This window comes from Micropterus salmoides, unplaced genomic scaffold (genome assembly GCF_014851395.1).
Source record: "Micropterus salmoides isolate LMB-PRFRI ecotype aquatic unplaced genomic scaffold, ASM1485139v1 Ms_hic_scaffold_12, whole genome shotgun sequence".
Taxonomy (NCBI): Eukaryota; Metazoa; Chordata; class Actinopteri; order Centrarchiformes; family Centrarchidae; genus Micropterus; species Micropterus salmoides.
In genome coordinates, this window is record NW_024040263.1 from 23,049,758 (window position 1) to 23,068,931 (window position 19,174).

General features: G+C 39.7%; 1 long non-coding RNA gene and 1 pseudogene across 1 annotated transcript; one reads left to right on the top strand and one right to left on the bottom strand.

The window, feature by feature from the left end:
- LOC119899470 overlaps positions 1 to 19,174 on the bottom strand; it is an 87,061-nt pseudogene that overhangs the window by 22,759 nt on the left and 45,128 nt on the right.
- On the top strand, positions 8,603 to 11,518 carry LOC119899477. The gene is made up of 2 exons (XR_005443860.1): positions 8,603 to 10,782; positions 10,878 to 11,518. It is a non-coding gene; the product is annotated as an uncharacterized LOC119899477 (long non-coding RNA).

Here is a 19,174-nt window from a genome sequence, read left to right on the forward strand (position 1 = left end):
ACAAAAGATAGAAGCTAAAGCCTACCGATCACAGAGTAAAAGTGAACCACCGCATCACCTGACGATTAAGGCAAATAACACCGATATAAGGATTAACACTGTTCCTGTAAATCTGGGTAGGTCTCTATACACTATTAAAATCATTAAAAAGCAAAGACAGTAGGGTTATAACATTACTTTCAGTAGTAAGTTAAGTTAGGTAGCGTTAGCATTAGGACAATCCACAGCATAACATACATTTTTCTAGATTTGTTTTAGGCTTTAGAAAGTGAATAAATCGTACTTCTCCTTTCAACCTCTCTGAGTAGCGTTTGTAAGTATTACAAGTGCCCCAGGAACAGCGTTTGACTATATCTTGGCTGTGTGCACTATGCGGTTGACCTGCTTCAAGCAGGCCAGCGTGAAACATGGACGTGGTGGAGATGTGCATATGACACATTCCTTTGTTGCAGTGGGACTTGAACCTGGGTTTCCCACTCCAACACATCCACCAATATATCTCTGAGCAAGACACTTAACCCCTAGTTACTTCAGCGGCTCTGACATATATAGCAATTGTAAGTCACTTTGGATTAAAAAAAAGCATCAGCTAAGCTCCTCCTCCAACTCCAGCTTCACAGCAACTAACCTCTCCTGCAAGTCACAAAAAACAAACTACCGAAGGGATTGGATAAACTGACTGCCTTAAATACATGCCTAGACTGGCACACAGCTGCATTTCATAGAGCCTTACGTTAATTTGAATAATTTGAGAGTGTCTGCCAGTTTGTTTTGAAATTAATCTGCCCACTAGTAGCTATTAATGTGGCTGTATTTGGTCACATTGTGTTTGTGTGCGTGTATTTTCACCTTAGATGTTCTGGTGGTATAGTGGTTCTCTCTGTTGAAGTTGAACCTATCAACATTTCTCCTTTTATGAAACACAATGTTAACCTTCACATTATATTCTGGTTCCTTAGCATTGGTCCAGTACTCAGCTATTGCCTGGTACACCAGTATAGTAGCCTGGAGAGAAAAATAGGGAGACAAAATGAGACTTAACTGATCAGATGCTTAAGCCACAGATTAACTTACACAAATAAGCATAACTTTGCTAAATAAAATAAAAAGTACAGTAGCTACTGTGCAGGTATGGAAATGCTGTATAATTAAAGGAGACCTATTATACTGCTTTTCCAGTCCTATATTGTAGTTCTGTGACTCCTGTGTGGCTCGGTATGTCATAGAATGTTGCCATTGGTAGTTCAAAACAGAGTGTTCAGAACAGGAGGAAATCTGAGGTTTTTGCTCACATGGATTTCTTAAATACTTTGAACATCCAGCATTGTAACATTGTAGATAAGTCATAAAATACGGAAAAGCATAATAGGTCTCCTTAAAACAATTACCAATCACATCACAAGTTAATTGTAGGTTGAAACACAATCAGTAACTGCTTTGAAAAATACTGCTCTATTAACATTCATGCCAATAAAGCAAATTTGAACTGAAACAGAAACAGCTGTGTAGGAGGGATATAGCTGGGTGAACAGCCAATCTCAGGAGAAATTCCAAGGCAGACAGGGGTTTCCAGATGTGCAATCCAAGCTCTTTTGAAGAAGCACAAAGAAACAGGCAGCGCTGAGGACTATAGACACAGTGATCAGCCAAAGAAACTTACTGCAACAGATAAAAGACACATCATGTTTTTAGTAATTCCCTTCACAAGACGTCCAGCAGTGCCATAAGCTCAGAACTGGCAGAAAACAGGGACTCTGGTACAACCATCTACTGTCCAGAGAAGTCTGGTAAGAAGTAGTCATCATGGAAGACATGGGCGAAACAAGGCCATGGAACTCAGGTATGCATGGAAACACAGGAACTGGGGTGCAGAAAGACCAGTTCAGTGGTCCATTGACCATGGTCGCTACCACAGACAGGTGGTCACAGACCACTGGTCGCTACCAACAAAGAGCTTATATTGACAAACCTATTATTGATACAAATTGTATACTTTTGTTAAATGTTCTTGTTGTTAAGCCATGTTTTATGTGTGTTAGTAGAGCCAATTTAAAGTTAACTTTACTGCACTTAACCAGCTACAATTATTTGTGTGTTAGATAGGAACTAAAAAATACCTCCAAAACAAAGCAAATAAATATAAAAAGTAATTAAGAAATAAATAACAGTTTAATGTGAACAATAGAATAAAAACCTTTTATATTCCACCCCACATGGCTTTTTGTTTATGTGTAAATAATGGGAGAACAGCATATAGCTTGTTGTTAGTGTGTAATTTGAGTATGGGATAACAACTGATATACTACTGGATACTACTTAATACAGACCGCAGTCCTTATATTACTTTGTAACAACAGTATGGTGAGGGAGTGTAGAACATTCAAGATGTCTGCAAAGCTTATTCTTCTTATGTAATTAAAAGAACGAAAATAAATACTAGGTTCGTCTGTAGCTCTTAACATTCAAGATTACTTATGTTTGAGCCACAGATAGATAGACAGAAGTAGTAGAAGACATGCACAATTCCCTGGAGTGTAGCTGGGCTGCGGAAGACACAGCTTACCTGTAAAAACAAGAAAATGGCAAAAGATTTAGTTTTTATCTAACATTCATCCATTAGTATATTATAATGTTTTGGTAGCACATCACAGTTGTATTTGTTGTTACAGCAGACCATGGCATCAGCCCCATTAAAAAAGAACCACAGATTCGTCTCTTTGCTAAAATGCTCTTTGCTAGCACTAGGGGCGCTTATGCTAATGGTCTGCGACCAGTGGCTCATGGTGGTGACCTTGGTCCGAACCAGTAGCTTCAGCGCCTCTAGTGGTAAGGACTAGTGGTCTGTGTTAGCAACCATGGTCAGTGGACAGACCACTGAATTGCAAGAAAAAATGGGAGCAGGTGCTTTGGACTGAAATGTTTGGCTGCAGCACAAGACAATTTGTTCACTGAAGGGCTGGAGAGCGATACAAGAATGAGTGGCTGCAGGCAACATTGAAGCATGGTGGAGGTTCCTTGCAAGTTTGAGGTTGCGAACATACTGTATTTGAGATTTGGTCCAACTCGATTTTCTATGGGATGAATGGTCTCCTCCATGCTGAGTACAGGAAGATACTTATTCATCATGCAATACCATCAGGGAGGCATCTGATTGGGCCAGATTTATTCTGCAGCATGACAATGATGCCAGACATACAGCGGAAGTCTTTAAGAACTATCAGAAGAACAAAAAGAACAAGGAGTCCTGGAAGTGATGGCATGGCCCCCACAGAGTCCGATCTCAAGATCATCGAGTCTGTCTGGGATTACATGAAGAGAGAGAAGCAACTGAGGCTGCCTAAATCCACAGAATGTCTGTGGGTAGTTCTCCAAGATGTTTGGGCCAACCTACCTGTCAAGTTCCCTTCAAAAACTATGTGCAAGTGTACCTAGAAGAATTGATTTGACTGTTTTGAAGGCAAAGGGGGGTCACACAAAATTTTGATTTGATTTAGATTTTTCTTCTGTTCACTCACTTTGCATTGTGTTAATTGATAAATATAATCTATGAACATGTCTATTGTTAAAAACATTCTTACTTTACAGCATTTTTCCCACACTTGCCTAAATCTTTTGCACAGTGCTGTAGGTACATAAATGCATAAATATACATAAATATACTGCGCCAAAGAGAGAAAAAGAGACTCCTACTTGAGTTGATCCATAGCCTCCGCCATGTATCTGTTGTTCGTTGAACCATCTGACAATAGGTTTGGCATCATCAAAAGCCTTTAATAATGAAAATCAAGAAAAGGGTTTAAATCTCTGTAGTTAACATTTTATTATATTGTATCAATTATTAGTGTGAATGTTGATTCAACATATTATTATTATTATTAATATTATGTAAGTTTTTTGGACCATTACTATTCCTGCATACTTGTGGAGAGTCAAGAAACTGGACTTTCAACCAGGAGACCGGTGTTCATTTCCCGTGTGACAAAAAGTCAACATTAAATATTAAATATTTATCTAAGTTACATAGTTTACGTAATTGAACAAGTTACACAAGTGTTAGCAAGTCTAACCTGATTTTTATTACATTATTTATTGTTGCTAACCGTTGCTAACTTGACCACAGAGCCCTAAACATCACTAAAGGGGTACCCATCAAGCAATGCCAAGAGGTATTGACCAAGCGTCAATATATGACGAGTCGGGAGTGAGAATGTGTTGAATTTGGAGCAGAGGGCAGCCATTGTGCAGCGCAGTTAAGGGTTCAAGTGCAGTATGAGCAACTCGCCCTGGAGGTGAAGAGGTTTCAGGATGGAGATCCCTGGGCAGGGTGAAGCCTGTCTGGCAGACACAGCATAGCCGCATGGTATCGCCGTCATCTCGTTCAGCTCACACTGGCTTCTTGGATGCCATGGTGAGGAAAGCTTTTCTTTAGTGCTTTAGATGCTCTTTAGGCAGTCCTGAAGAAAACATGGGAGCCAATTTCCAGGTCTCACGTTCATATATACACAAGGTGAAACCATGGTTGTGGCCCGTCCCACTGATGAGCATAGACAAAGCTCTTCGGTGCTGTGCATGTGCGAAAGGGATAAACCCACTAGTGATAGCCTTAGAGGGTGAAGCCTATATGAAATTTTTTTTTTTTTTTTACCAGTTGTAATGAAACTGTATCATATTTTTTGGAGAAGATATTTTCGGATTTTCCCTATGATGTCCTCAAGGTACTCTGCCTCGACTTTCTGATTTACGAAGTTTGTTAGTTACTAGTACAGTTAGCAGTCCTATTAGCTGATTCTGCACGAATCTTTAGTTAGTACAGAAGCTTTGGACTATTGTTTCAGGCAGAGGCAGCCAGTGGTGGAAGAAGTACTCAATTTTCATATTTAAGTAAAAGTACAGATACCTCACGAAAAATGTTACTCAAGTAAAAGTAAAAGTCATCCAGTATAAACCTACTCAATTAAAAGTAAAAAAGTACTTAGTATTAAAATATATGTATGTAATCAAAAGTAAAAAGTACAACATATTTTAATCTATTGATCTAACTAAAAGCGACCTGTCTTTTTAAATTTCACTCAAGACATCTTCTGACAGACACAGTTTGGGACTGCATGTTAGGATGAGACAAGGAGGTGGAAACTAACTGAAAACAGGCAGAAATCTCACCACAAATCCACAGAGACGTTAACTTCAGCACCACTGATAAAGTGCAGCTCACAGTCCCAAACGGTGCAAGGCTTCAGTTTTTAGATTTAGACATTGCAAAACTCTACAAGTTACATTTGCGCTCAGTGACAAACTGTGACTCACGGTGCCAAAGCAGAGCTGCTGCACAGTCACACCTGACACCGCAATGCTCTCAATACAATCCTCCGTCCTCATAAAATCTGTTAAGACTGGGGCCCAATCTGCTGGGTCATTTGGTGGAGCAGCAACTGTTCCATTATGGCGCTTCCATTACCAGTACCAGCACATCTCGACTTGGCTTGGCCGCGCTCCGTTTTCCATTGCAGATAGTACCCCGAGATAGTAGCCCTCAGTGTAGCTGGTCGTCATAGTGACGCCACACACAACTGCGACGTAATTTAATGTTCAATGCAACACACACACCAGCGATCCACATACAGCTGTCTCTTCATTTAAGTTAAAACGTTTTGACATTACGCAGAATGTAAAGACAGATAAGCGGTATGAAAACCTTACAGCTGTGTTTTCCTCTGTCGTTGTTGCTGCAGCGGTCTGTGTGACAGTGGGACCAGAGGGCTGTGAGCGGGCAGCTGGCCGGCCTCGGGAGCCTCGGGTTGGCGCAGGCTTCCCCCGCTGCCACTTGCTCAAGCATATTTTTGTTCTGCCATCACTTTTCATAAAACTGTCAATATTCAAAATCTACACAGTTGATTTCTCACCTCAAAACATCTGTGGTTAAGTGGATTTAGTTATAAAATAAAGTATGAAAACTGTAAAATTTAAAACTTGCTGTTGCTGGACTCTGTCTGGCGTGAGCAATGAGGACACAGTGAATAGTGACGACTCTCTCTGAAAAAAAGTACCTGGAAGCAGGTACAGGTACAACTTTTCCGCAATGGAAAACCAAACAAGGCGAGTAGAGGCGAGCTGGTACTGTGTAGTGGAAAAGGGGCTTTAGGGTCTGAGCTCACCTGGGTCTGTGGGACTTGAGATTTTTTCTATATATCAATGTTATCGAGCTGCATCAGGCCCACTCAAACGCAAAATTTCAAATATAAAATACTATTTTTAAAGTGAAAATGTGATGCTTATTATTTACTGAGATGTGCATCCAAATTGTCTGTCCACTAATCATCTTGTTTTTAGCCTGGGTTTGACAATATACGATAAGCCTTTATTGATCGCCAGAGGGGAATTTCCATTTGTTGCAGCAGTAAAAGGACAGAAATCAGTACAGTACATAAAGAAGGTAAAAAGATATATAATAAGAGGTATATAAAACAGACAACAAAAAATTATTTTATCCCATACTAATTTTGTTTACCCACTGAAATGATCAGTCTAAAATTTTAATGGTATGTTATTTTGAACAGTGAGACAGAATAACAAAAAAAATCCAGAAAAACGCATGTGAAAAATGTTATAAATTGATTTGCCTTTTCATGAGTGATTTTAGTACTCGACCCCTCTGCAAAACATGACTTAGTACTTGGTGGCAAAACCCTTGTTGGCAATCACAGAGGTCAGACGTTTCTTGTGGTTAGCCACCAGGTTTGCACACATCTCAAGAGGGATTTTGTCCTACTCTTCTTTGCAGATCTTCTCCAAGTTATTAAGGTTTCAAGGCTGACGTTTGGCAACTCGATTTTCTATGGGATTAAGATCTAGAGACTGGCTAGGCCACTCCAGGACCTTAATGTGCTTCTTCTTGAGCCACTTCTTGTTGTTGCCTTGGCCATGTTTTGTGGGTCATTGTCATACTAGAATACCCATCCACTACCCATTTCCTATGTGCTGGCTGAGGGAAAGACTTCATCGTCCCTTTGATGTGATAAAGTTGTGCTGTCCCCTTAAAACACCCCTTAAGTATAATGTTTCCACCTCCATGTTTGACGGGGTCTATGGTGTTCTTGGAGTCATAGGCAGTATTTCTCCTCCTCCATACAAAGCAAGTTGAGTTGATCCCAAAATCCTGTGAATCATTCAGATATTCACTGGCAAACCTTAGAGTTGGGCGCTGCAGGAATTCAGTCCTTCATGGCGTAGTGTGTTACCAATTGTTTTCTTTGTGACTGTGGTCCCAGCTGCCTTGAGATCATTGATACGATCCTCCCATGTAGTTTTGTGCAGATTTCTCACCATTCTCATGATCATTGCAACTCCACGAGGTGAGATCTTGCATGCAACCCCAGACTGAGAGAGACAGACACTTTCTTCCATGTTTCTTGTTTCTTCCATTTGCAAATAATTGCACCAACTGTTCACCTTCTCCCTAAGCTGCTTGGCAATTGTCTTGTAGGTCTACAATCTTGTCCCTGACATCCTTGGACAGCTCTTTGGTCTTGGTCAGGGTGGAGAGTTTGGAGGTCATAAACTGAGATTAGGAGCACTCCCTTTTAAGAGTGCGCTCCTAATCTCAGCTCGTTTCCTGTATAAAGGACACCTGGGAGCCAGAAATCTTTCTGATTGAGAGGGGATGAAATTCTTCTTATTATTATTATAATGCTAATCAATTTTTTCAGTATTTTTTGAATTTTTTGTTGTGTCTCTAACTATTCAAATAAACCTACTATTAAAATTTCTTTGTCAGTGGGCAAACATACAAAATCAGCAGGGGATCAAATATTTTATAGTATAGAGTATAAATTAAAGGCAAAAACCCCAGCCTGCCTCCCTCTTGTGTGATCACCTTTCCCCGCCCTAATGTATTCCACTTGTGCCTCATTGCCTCCCTGGTCCCTTTGTATAAATACCCACTCCTCCTCAGTGTTAGATCTGCTTGTTCCCTGTGACAGTGTTCCAGCGTTTCTTTGTCTTTAGATACCCCGTGTATAGAACCAGTTTACTACCGACCAAGCTGCCAGCCCAGCGTCTCTGAACTACTACTACTACTGTGAGTTATCTGTGTAAAATAAACTATCGTCACCCGTGCCTCCTGGAGTCGTGCATTGTGAGTTCATTCCTTCCGTGTGGCAGCCTTGATATTACATAGTATGGCAAATAAGTAATAGCATATGGTGAAAGAAAGAATTTATCATGTATCATCATATCATCTGTGATCATAAAACCTATTAACATTGTCTTACCCCGCTCTTCATGCGCTCACATCTTTAACATGCAAAACAAGTTTTGTGCACTGTTCAATAATCATAGTCTAGACTGTCTACATTTTCTCTGACCAATTAATTGGTAGAGTGTTTTAATTTGGTATATTCAACTACACAAGATATTTCTAAAGGTCGTCAATCATTTCACTCAGTGTAGTATGAATTATGAGTTGTCCATTGGATGACACACTTGTAAAATACACATATCTGGGATGTGCTCACCTTTGTCTTGACCAAAGCCAGAAGAGCGTAAGCTGTGGCCTCCAGTGTGAAAAGATGTGCATCACGTACAGGCCAGTGGGTCAACTCTGAAGAAGACAGACATTTTTATACTTACTAATCTTCATTGAATTTCAACTCTCAAAAACAAAATGTGTAATAATAATCAACAGCATTTCTAATGTGAAAACAGTTCATTTATCTTATCTAGGCTGTGTTCACTGCAGCCCAAGTGGCTTTGGGTAATCAGTCCCACTTTCGGCGCCCTTGCTTGTGGATCTATTCCAAGTACTGTTTAAAAACAATATAATATACTGTGTGGGGTTCATCAGTGGTGATAAATGATTATGCAAAACTCCACCGCAAAGTTTATGCAAAACTCTTCAAAACACCGGCACAGATGGCTTTCTGTCTCTCTCCCTCTTCTATCACACACGCTATTCCACACATGCACACTGACACCCCCTACCTTAAGGGCTAGGGTTACAATTTTGGATTTATTCATGCAGATTTATTTTTTTATTTATTTTTAAAAGCTTCTTTCTTTTCACATGTTTATTTACAGCATTATATGTCGATATTTATATCGTAATAGGCTGTATAGTGTATATTAACTTATTGGGAGAAAACCGGTAGTTCTATGCAAAATCAGAGGTTGAGCACCCCTATATAGCCAAAATGGTGTGATCCTTGTTTCATAGTGGCTCTGCGAAGATTCAACTGTGAGATCGAGTTGAATCGAATAATTGTCCACGAAGTGTAAAGTTTAACCTGTGTTTGCTATTTATTAGCTTTGTTATTATCCTGTTTATTAGAAGAAAGTATGTTTGAGAACAATAATTGAAGGTTAAGGTTCAACTTTGAACTGTTCTTAACTTGATCAGCTCTTTGTTCATTTAACTTGTGACACCCTGTGGGGTCAGGAGTGGGTGTGGCCTATCGCTCTCTCTTCCCTGTAGAGGAAGAGCTGATTGTGGTAACTGGAGGCACCTGGGCCCAGTGCCCTTGAGTGTAGGCTGAAACTCTATCTTCTCATTTCTGCAGGAGGCTGCTGTCGAGGCCAGGTCAGGGCTCCCCGGTTTCCTCTTTAGTTTGGTTGTCTTTGGTTTTGGACTATTGCTTTGCAGTATTCATCTTGTTTTTGCACACTACAACACCTTCACACATATACATTCATGCAACCATCATCCTGCACGGACACTACTGAAACCACAGACTACATACAGTACAGGCCAAAAGTTTGGACACACCTTCTCATTCAATGCGTTCTCTTTATTTTCATAACTATTTACATTGTAGATTCTCACTGAAGGCATCGAAACTATGAATGAACACATATGGAATTATGTACTTAACAAAAAAGTGTGAAATAACTGAAAACGTCTTGTATTTCAGATTCCTCAAAGTAGCCACCCATTGCTTTTTTGATAGTGCTGCAAACCCTTGGTGTTCTCTCAATGAGCTTCATAAGGTAGTCACCTGAAATGGTTTTCACTTCACAGGTGTGCCTCGTCAGGGTTAATTAGTGGAATTTTTTCCCTTATTAATGGGGTTGGGACCATCAGTTGTCTTGTGCAGAAGTCAGGTTGATACACAGCCGACAGCCCTATTAGACAACTGTTAGAAATCATATTATGAAGAGCCAATCAGCTAAGTAAAGGGAAACGAGTGGCCATCATTACTTTAACAAATGAAAGTCATTCAGTCCGGAAAACTGCGAAAACTTTGAATGTGTCCCCAAGTGCAATCGCAAAAACCATCAAGCGCTACAATGAAACTGGCTCACATGAGGACCGCCCCAGGAACGGAAGACCAAGAGTCACCTCTGCTGCTGAGGATAAGTACATCTGAGTCATCAGCCTCAGAAATCACAGGTTAACAGCAGCTCAGATTAGAGACCAGCTGAATGCCACACAGAGTTCTAGCAGCAGACACATCTTTAGAAAAACTGTTAAGAGGAGACTGTGCGAATCAGGCCTTCATGGTTAAGTAGTTGCTAGGAAACCACTGCTAAGGAGAGGCAACAAGCAGAAGAGACTTGTTTGGGCCAACAAACACAAGGAATGGACATTAGACCAGTGGAAATCTGTGCTTTGGTCTGACGAGTTCAAATTTGAAATCTTTGGTTCCAGCTGCCGTGTCTTTGTGCGACGCAGAAAAGGTGAACGGATGGATTCAACATGCCTGGTTCCCACCGTGAAGCATGGAGGAGGAGGTGTGATGGTGTGGGGGTGCTTTGCTGGTGACACTGTTGGGGACTTATTCAAAATTGAAGGTATACTGAACCAGCATGGCTACCACAGCATCCTGCAGCAACATGCCATCCCATCTGGTTTGCGTTTAGTTGGACCATAATTTATTTTTCAACAGGCCAATGACCCCAAAAACACCTCCAGGCTGTATAAGGGCTATTTGACCAAGAAGGAGAGTGATGGAGTGCTGCGCCAGATGACCTGGTCTCCACAGTCACCAGACCTGAACCCAATCGAGTTGGTTTGGGGTGAGCTGGACCGCAGAGTGAAGGCAAAAGTGCTAAGCATCTCTGGGAACTCCTTCAAGACTGTTGGAAAACTATTTCAGGTGACTACCTCTTGAAGCTCATCAAGAGAATGCGAAGAGTGTGTAAAGCAATAATCAGAGCAAAGGGTGGCTACTCTGAAGAAACTAGGAATATAAGACATGTTTTCAGTTATTTCAGTTTTTTGTTAAGTACATAATTCCATATGTGTTAGTTTATGTGCATAGTTTCAATCCCTTCAGTGAGAATCTACAATGTAAATAGTCATGAAAATAAAGACAACGCATTGAATGAGAAGGTGTCCAAACTTTTGGCCTGTACTGTATGTCCATACTTTAATTAGGTTAGTTTGAAATACCTCTTAATTTGGTTAATTTTGGTTTAAATAAACATTTTGTTAAACTTCTACCATGGTGTGTCTCCCTTTTGTTGTGGCCTTTTGAGCCAGGTCATAACAATCTGTATTTACTGTCAGTGGTTGCTGGGGATCTGATGTCTTGTTTGAACAATATTTTCTACTACTGTTAGAATGTGTATTTTATATAGAATTATATAACTTCCTATGACATAAAGAAAAGTGACATTGTGAAAAGAGATGATTAAATGATATAAACATTGGAAACTTATTGAACAGTTAAATTAAATCCTCAAGACACTAATCAAGGTGACCTCCCACTGTTTGCCACTTTCCCAGGGGCATGTCAAACAAAACCCAGGGGACCTTGTTGTCTTATGCTCTTACTCTCCAGAACACTCTCCTAAACTTTCCTGTCTGGAGAAATCTCTGCAACTTTTAATTCTCCCTGTTCCTTTGTCTCCCCAGAGCAGGAGATTTGACTTGCCTATTTGTTAAGGCCTTTACCTGGGACAAAATTTCCCCAGACTAGCTATCTTTTTAAATTTACTTTAGCAACGTTTAATAATATTCACGAGGTCTCGCAAACCTCAGCGTATTATTGATGATACCTTTTTATCTTTGTTTTGTTTAAAGTTATTACTTTGATTATGTCTCTTGACTAAGAAGCAACCAAGAAGTTCTCTTTTGAAACCTTATTTCATTTGAATTGATTTTGACTACTGCTAATGTCCAACAGAGTTTGTGAACTTAGTCATACAAGTAAGTTACGCCACATCCAACTGTAAGACTGTTTCCTGACGCTACCTGTTGAAGCCTGAGGGACCCCAGAATCAACCCACTGGCCTATCACCAATTCTGCCACTTTCTTACGGTGTGCCAAGCCCCACCGAATGGGAGTTAACACAATTAACTGGATTGCCAGCTGTAGGCCTTTGAAGCAGTGAACAGGCTGAATAGTAAGGCAAAACAAAACTCGACATTCGCTGATCAGGCGTTGATGTCCCTAGAGCTCTGAAACCTATAGCTTAATTACAACTTAGCGACTACGTTAGGATTCACAACCTGCGTCAATTTGCTTCCTTTATTTCTTTTAGAATCATTCTTTTCACAATAGCCGCCATTGTAAATAAGTTGTTCTTAATGACATGCCTGTAAAAGAGAATAAAAAAACAAGAATTTACATTGAACCCTGTTAATTTTGTGCCAACTTCTGTTTATTGTACGTTGTTGTTGCCATATAATCATTGTTTGTTTGTGTCTCTCTCTCTCTCTCTATATATATATATATATCCTTATTTACCCTTCACTTGTCTTTAACTTAGTTAGTAAATAAATATTCCATTTTAATCAGGATGGTGTGTGTGTTCTGTTTATGATCCAGGTCACAGCTCAGAGAATTCATTCTTTAGATATGAGATTGATCTATTAATGTTGACTGATTATTAGTAACTAATTGTCTAATTACAATACTACAAACCAAGGTTTCCTAGCTCTTTGTGCGGTGTTGAGGTGGGGCCTCCCTTTTTCAACGAATGCCTATTAAATTAATATGCCAAGTATTAATATTCACAATTTCAGAAACATAGTGTAGGTTCACTCTAAACGTTGTATTATTATTTTGTGGATGCGGGTCACTTTAAGGGCCAGTTCACACTGGAGTCTGTTATGGGCCACATTTAAAAAGGTCTGTGAACAATCAATCAAAAAATATATCTGCGTAATGAATTAAGCATTAAGGCCTGCAGTGGGAACATAGCCTTAGATACTTTATAGTTTCTCAGTATGTAAGAATTTTTTTTTTTGACAAAACCTGAGACAAACTTGAAGAGGATCTGTCGGTCTAGTTTGTTTTCATTTGCCAGGGCGTATGATGTAATAGCAGCAGCATATGAGTTGGTGAGGCTGTGCAGACGTCCTTCCAGGTAGGAAACTGCTTTTTCTATACTGTGTATGAAATTCTGAACAGAAGCAAAAGACATAAGTATAGATAGCAATTTTAAGGGGCTGAATGAGTGGCAGACATGAAAATTATTCCAGTATATTAATAGCGTTTTCATCCAACATTACAACATTAACTTCACATCAAATTCATGCATTGCAATATCAAAGAGAAAAAAGGGATACTGGACATCCAGCCGTGAGATAGGAATGGAGCTGTAAGAGTCTGACAAAATATGATATGCACATAAGGAAAATGTATGAACCCGTCCAGCTCTGTTTATTCCAATTAAGCCAACATCCTTCCTTTACAGTAAGGACAGAACAGCACTGAGTCTGGGTGTAGAGAGGTGTGGATGATGTCTGGAAGGGGAACCGGACAGGGAGTATCAAAATACTATCAAATACTGAGTCCACAATCCATTGGCATACAGATGTTATTGGCTTAAGCTTGGCCCACAAAGGCATCTTAACTCGGCATTACACACACACATACACAGGCAATTAAGCATAAGTGTGGTTTGGCCGTAACATGAATTAAACTAATCAGAGTGTCATCTGCCATTCCCGTTGAAAACAGGTTTTGGATCTAGACACAGAAACAAAGTATGGGAGGGTCAGTTCACCAATTTCTTTAACAGAATAAATAAGTGAGATTTAAATAATCAATGAAGTTATGCTGCTGTGCACAGCACATCTCTTTACCCTACTTCACCCACCCAAAACCATCCATCAGAATGTTAATTTTTATGACCCAGCCCACCCAATTATCCACGGATTATCTGCAAAGACAAAATAAAAATAAATTATTCTGAATTGGATTATTTTGATGTGGAAAGCCGCATTGACTGTGAAAATGGGCAGTTATATCCCAGTTGCCCTTTTCTGTAAAAACATTGTGATTGTGGGGATATGTAAAAAATTGCAGGCTTTTGTTAATATTGCCTGGATTGTATTAGTGCACTTATTGTTAGAGAATGTAAAATACTGTAGTAATGTTTTAACCATTTTGAATGCTGGATATCATGTCTTTTCTCTGTGCTCATTTACTCATACTCACAACCCCTCGCTCTCCTAAATTGTAGAAATATTACTAACGGGTAGTTACGGGTAAAAAATAAAGAAGTGAGGGAAAAAGAGAAAACACTGCATGCAGGTGACATACTCACATCACTAGTGAAATTACATATTGTGCGTGTCTCCTGCATGGTAATAAGGCAGAAAGCTGTCATGGAGGCGTCTGAATCTGCGCCGCGCACATCACCCTATACATACACACACGTCATTACCATCATTACCATTACAATCAAGAACATTAAATATTAGTTTGTTCATTTATAATGATAGTAAATAACAAGATAAAGAATGTATGTTCTTTCGTGCACGCACGATCATCTCTCCATGGATAATCGTTCCAGTTTCTTCAAACGAGCCGTCAGGTTTCTGTGCACTGAGAATCAGAAACTTGACAGCGTCACAGATGACGTCTCTTTGCACTGCCACCAGATTATAGGCCATGGCAAACACCTTGGCAACATAGGCTGTCAGCCTTAGAGAGGAGAATAGAAGGTACAATAGTTTTTAATTTGCTTCAGTTAAATAACCTATACATGAACTATGTCGAATGTCATCAGAGTTACTCAGAATCTAAGTTAAATGAGTATTAGCTCATGCATGTTTTTCTTCACCAGGTGCTACTTTTGTGATCTGGAAACACAGCAAAGGAGCCATCACTTTTACGATAGGCCATCTCATTCACATAACCTGGAAAAAACAAAACACAACATTTTTACTGACTGCAATTTAACTCTATGGATCTTATCCATTGGATGCCTGTTTGAGTGCCTTGGTCTGGTATGTTTCTGGTTATCTGTGGTAATAAATACATCTTTGTGTGCCTACCCGTCTTGATGTGTTCGAGGGCTTCTTGTCGTTTCTCAAATCCTACAGTTTCCCACTGGTTGGTTTTGTCCAAATACGTGGTTGCAATGACAGGCAGCGTCATACTGGCTATGTTTTGCTCTCCACAACCTGAGGGCTGATTGATCAGAGTACCCATAGATTTCCCGTTAATGGCGTTCTCCACCAGTGCACTCATCTGCTCTCTTCCTGTGCGAACACATAGGAACAAGGACAGGATCAACAGGAGGAACAAAACAGGTCATTTTTAATCAGGAAAAACTGTCCTTTGCCACAATTAATAATACAGAGTTCATTGTTCAGGCACTGTGTATCAGATAACATGCTGGAAAAAAAGTATATCTCACCTGTCACAGAGATCTCTGTGCTAGTAGGTGTGTTTGGAACCAAATCTTTTTGAGGAATTTCACTGTTAATTATTTCCTCTTGTTTGCCATCTAAAGTTAGAAAGAGTTTTCAAGTTAGAGTATTAGCAAATGAAAAAACAGGCAAATTTTCTGTGTTTACTGCAGTTCCTAAACTGCTGAACTCACCTATGCCTTTCTTTGCAGGGTCAAGGGTTATAGTCTTCAGAGATTTTGTCAGTATTCCTTCAGGCTGGAAAAACAACAATTACACCTATCTGGAATCACTACTATTTTCAAGCAAATATTTTACAACATAGTTACAGCTTTAATATTTGCACCACAACAGGAGACAGCTTTAATATGGCATACCAAGCTCCAAGCTGACTGTACGATTCTGTTTCTCTTACCACCACCAGCAGATTCTTCCTGATTCCATCAGTGAACAATTTGTTTTTAACAGCTGCTTTGACTTCAATGTGGAGTTGTCCTAACTTCATGGGAATAATGACATAGGGTATAGACCGTGTGGTTTGGCTCCCAATTTCAACGTTGTCCTGACGATACCTCCCACGCCTAGAAGCTGAACTGCACACAGCCTGATTCTCAATCAGATCCACACGCACCTTGAAAAAGAGAAACCAAGACAAAGAAAGGTAATGGTCAAGATGTTAGCTTAGCTATTTAACTAGCTAATCAGCAAGCTTTAAGCAATGCCAAGCTGTGCTAACAATACTAAGATAAAATGAGTGTATGCTAAGGTTTTACATGAACAGAAGTCAAAACATATTAGAGAAGTATTTTAGAGTAATTTAGGATTATAATACTTGGAAACAAAAGGCGTCTGTTACAAGCTGGAAAGTAATGGTCCATCTCGTCAGTTAGCTGATGTTATGCAATGTTAACGTTAAACTTGCCAAACAAGCACTGTTAGATTTGGCTAGGTAAGTTAACGTTACTGTAACAGAGTGACTGTGTTCAGGGAGAGAAAAGACGAGGAAACTCAAATAAGTGGCTTCACATGGACTGAGGGGCGGACACAGTGTTTAAAGGCATAGAGTTGAAGGTGGAGCAGCGGTGCTAAATACTTAACAAAAGCGTTCTTTGATTACTTAGTTTCAAAACTGAATCAAAAAAAAGAGTTGTTTTTTGGTTTGTCTGTTTTAAAACCAAAACAAATAAACAGAAAACAAAAAAACAGACATCGGTTTTTGTTTCTCTGTTTTAAAACCAAAATGGAAAAATATTGATTTTGATATTAGTTACACTTGATAAACCTGCAGCAGATACACTTGGGCAATGGCGGTGCCTGATTAAATGTAATTAAGATGAGTGTACTATACGTACTCATATATTATATGTACTCCTATACATTTTATTTAAAAATGTTACGGTTTCCTAAAGAAGAGGGGAGACGGTGAGCCTGAATCACCACTGTGTGGAGAGGCTTGGCAGCCAGGCAAGAATTCAAGGCTCTGTAGCACTCACTTCATTTCAAGTAACAAACTCATAATAAGTAACAAGCCTGTAATAGTTATACAGTACATTTGCTAATTAAATTGATAGTAGCATTGTATAAAGTAAAATATAGCCTACACTTTAACTACACTTGAATCATTGTGATTCCGGTTTCAAACTGATGTGACAGCGTTACATTGCCTGAGTATTTTCTGTTGTAACTTAGCAAGATGAACAACGTAAAAGACACAAAATACTCAGGATGTAACAGTATCTAAATACATACTAAATACAGCAACCACAATACATATCACTTTACTTGCTATGCTGAGCGTTCTTGGGGGAAGTGTTTTCTGTATTTTTAAAATACAAAAATACTGACCACAATACTATTTTCATACAAGTAACAAACCATTTTATGAGTGCCATCAAATTAAAACGATTTTAATACATGTATCAGTATACCGCCCATCCCAGCCAGCAGGCTATGCTGCCCACAAGCCCCAGTTTATGTCTCATATAATCGTGGTTTTTAAGCAATATCATAAAAGTACGCACTTTTTACAGAGGAATGTACATGTAACCACAATAGATATGGATGAACTGTTTCTGTCTTTTGTTTAATTTTAGGTGTGCTATCAGTGGACTCATGCCACCCAGATTATGTTCAATCAATATTCGCACACAAAAACACCACTGATGGTTCCCAGAAGTTGGAGCGTTACCAGAGGAGACAGTATCGTCCTTCTCTGGTTGAGTCCATCGATTCACCTTCCATAGAGGTCACCCATGCTGACCCTCAAGAAGGATACACTGTTGTGGGTACAAATCTGTCAATGGCTGACGTGCTACACAATGAAAACATTGAATTGAAGGGGAAACTGGCTTTACTGGAGAAGAAACTGGGATCTCTAGTAAAACGCCTACAAGATTAAGTTTAGCGCATTCTGTCTGATTAGTCAACCGTGACGTGATCGGTCCATCCTGGACACACTGCTCCACAGTAACCAAAATCGTTCCCACATGACTACACACCTGCTCTGGACTTCACCAGACTTTGTCGCAAAGATCCAGGCGGAGTAGAGTGACCTGCTTCGATTTCCACGTAAATGACAAATTTCCTTTCGTGTAAGTTAGGATGCTTTTAACTTTCCCGGAATGAAAATAGTTATAGGCATCCAAGCCTTGAATACCTCTCTTGTATACACACACTCCCTCTCGACGAAGTATTCAAAAATATGTATCTGAGTGACCTTTGATAAATCACATGTCAAAATAGAATTCCGTTAATATTTCAGTCTCCACTGCTTATATCTACTTTAACTGTAACAGGTGACAGCCCCTTTCATACATATGAAAACATGATCCTCTTAGTGACAGCGCACAATGACACATTTAAAATATGATTTTGATAATCTTTTCTGGAAAATTTTACAAATATGAGAGGGGTCATTAGACACTTGAGAGGCACGGAGAGCCCCTGCTGTGGCCTATCAGATTTCACAGGTGCCACATGCCACCCAATGCCACCCCCAGACATGCCCCTGGCTATGTGAAAGTGTTCTGTCCTGAAACATATGAAAAGAATAGCTCAGACTTACGTAGATAGGATCTGGACTGTAGTTGTGGAGTATTGCCTTAATTTCCAACTGCTCTCCACGGACAGCAGAGTAAGGCATCCTGAGATCAATAAAGAAGTCCTTCGCACAATTACCTCTAATGGTTCGCCAACACAGATACCTTAAAGATGAATGGACAATCAAACAAGAGCAAAAGAAAAGTATGGATCATGATAAGAGATTAGAGATTAGCATCTGTGGGTGTCCTCACCGTGAGTTCTTGAAAGACTGATGCCAGTGAACAGCCAGGTTGTGATTGAGTCTCTCAAAGGGAATGTTGTCTCATTTGATGTGGTGTCACTGAAATACACAAGAGCAGTCTTTCATTTTAAGATTTTAGTGGTGTCATGAATGAAGTTTAGTCAACCAACTCACATGGAAACTTTTGTGAATGTTGGATGCTACAGTATATAAACAACAGTCATCAGCATAGTTTCAGGTGATCTGTGTTGCAGAAGGCACGGCAGAAAAATGTCTCAAGTACCTCACCATGATTTAAAGGGTACGCTAGA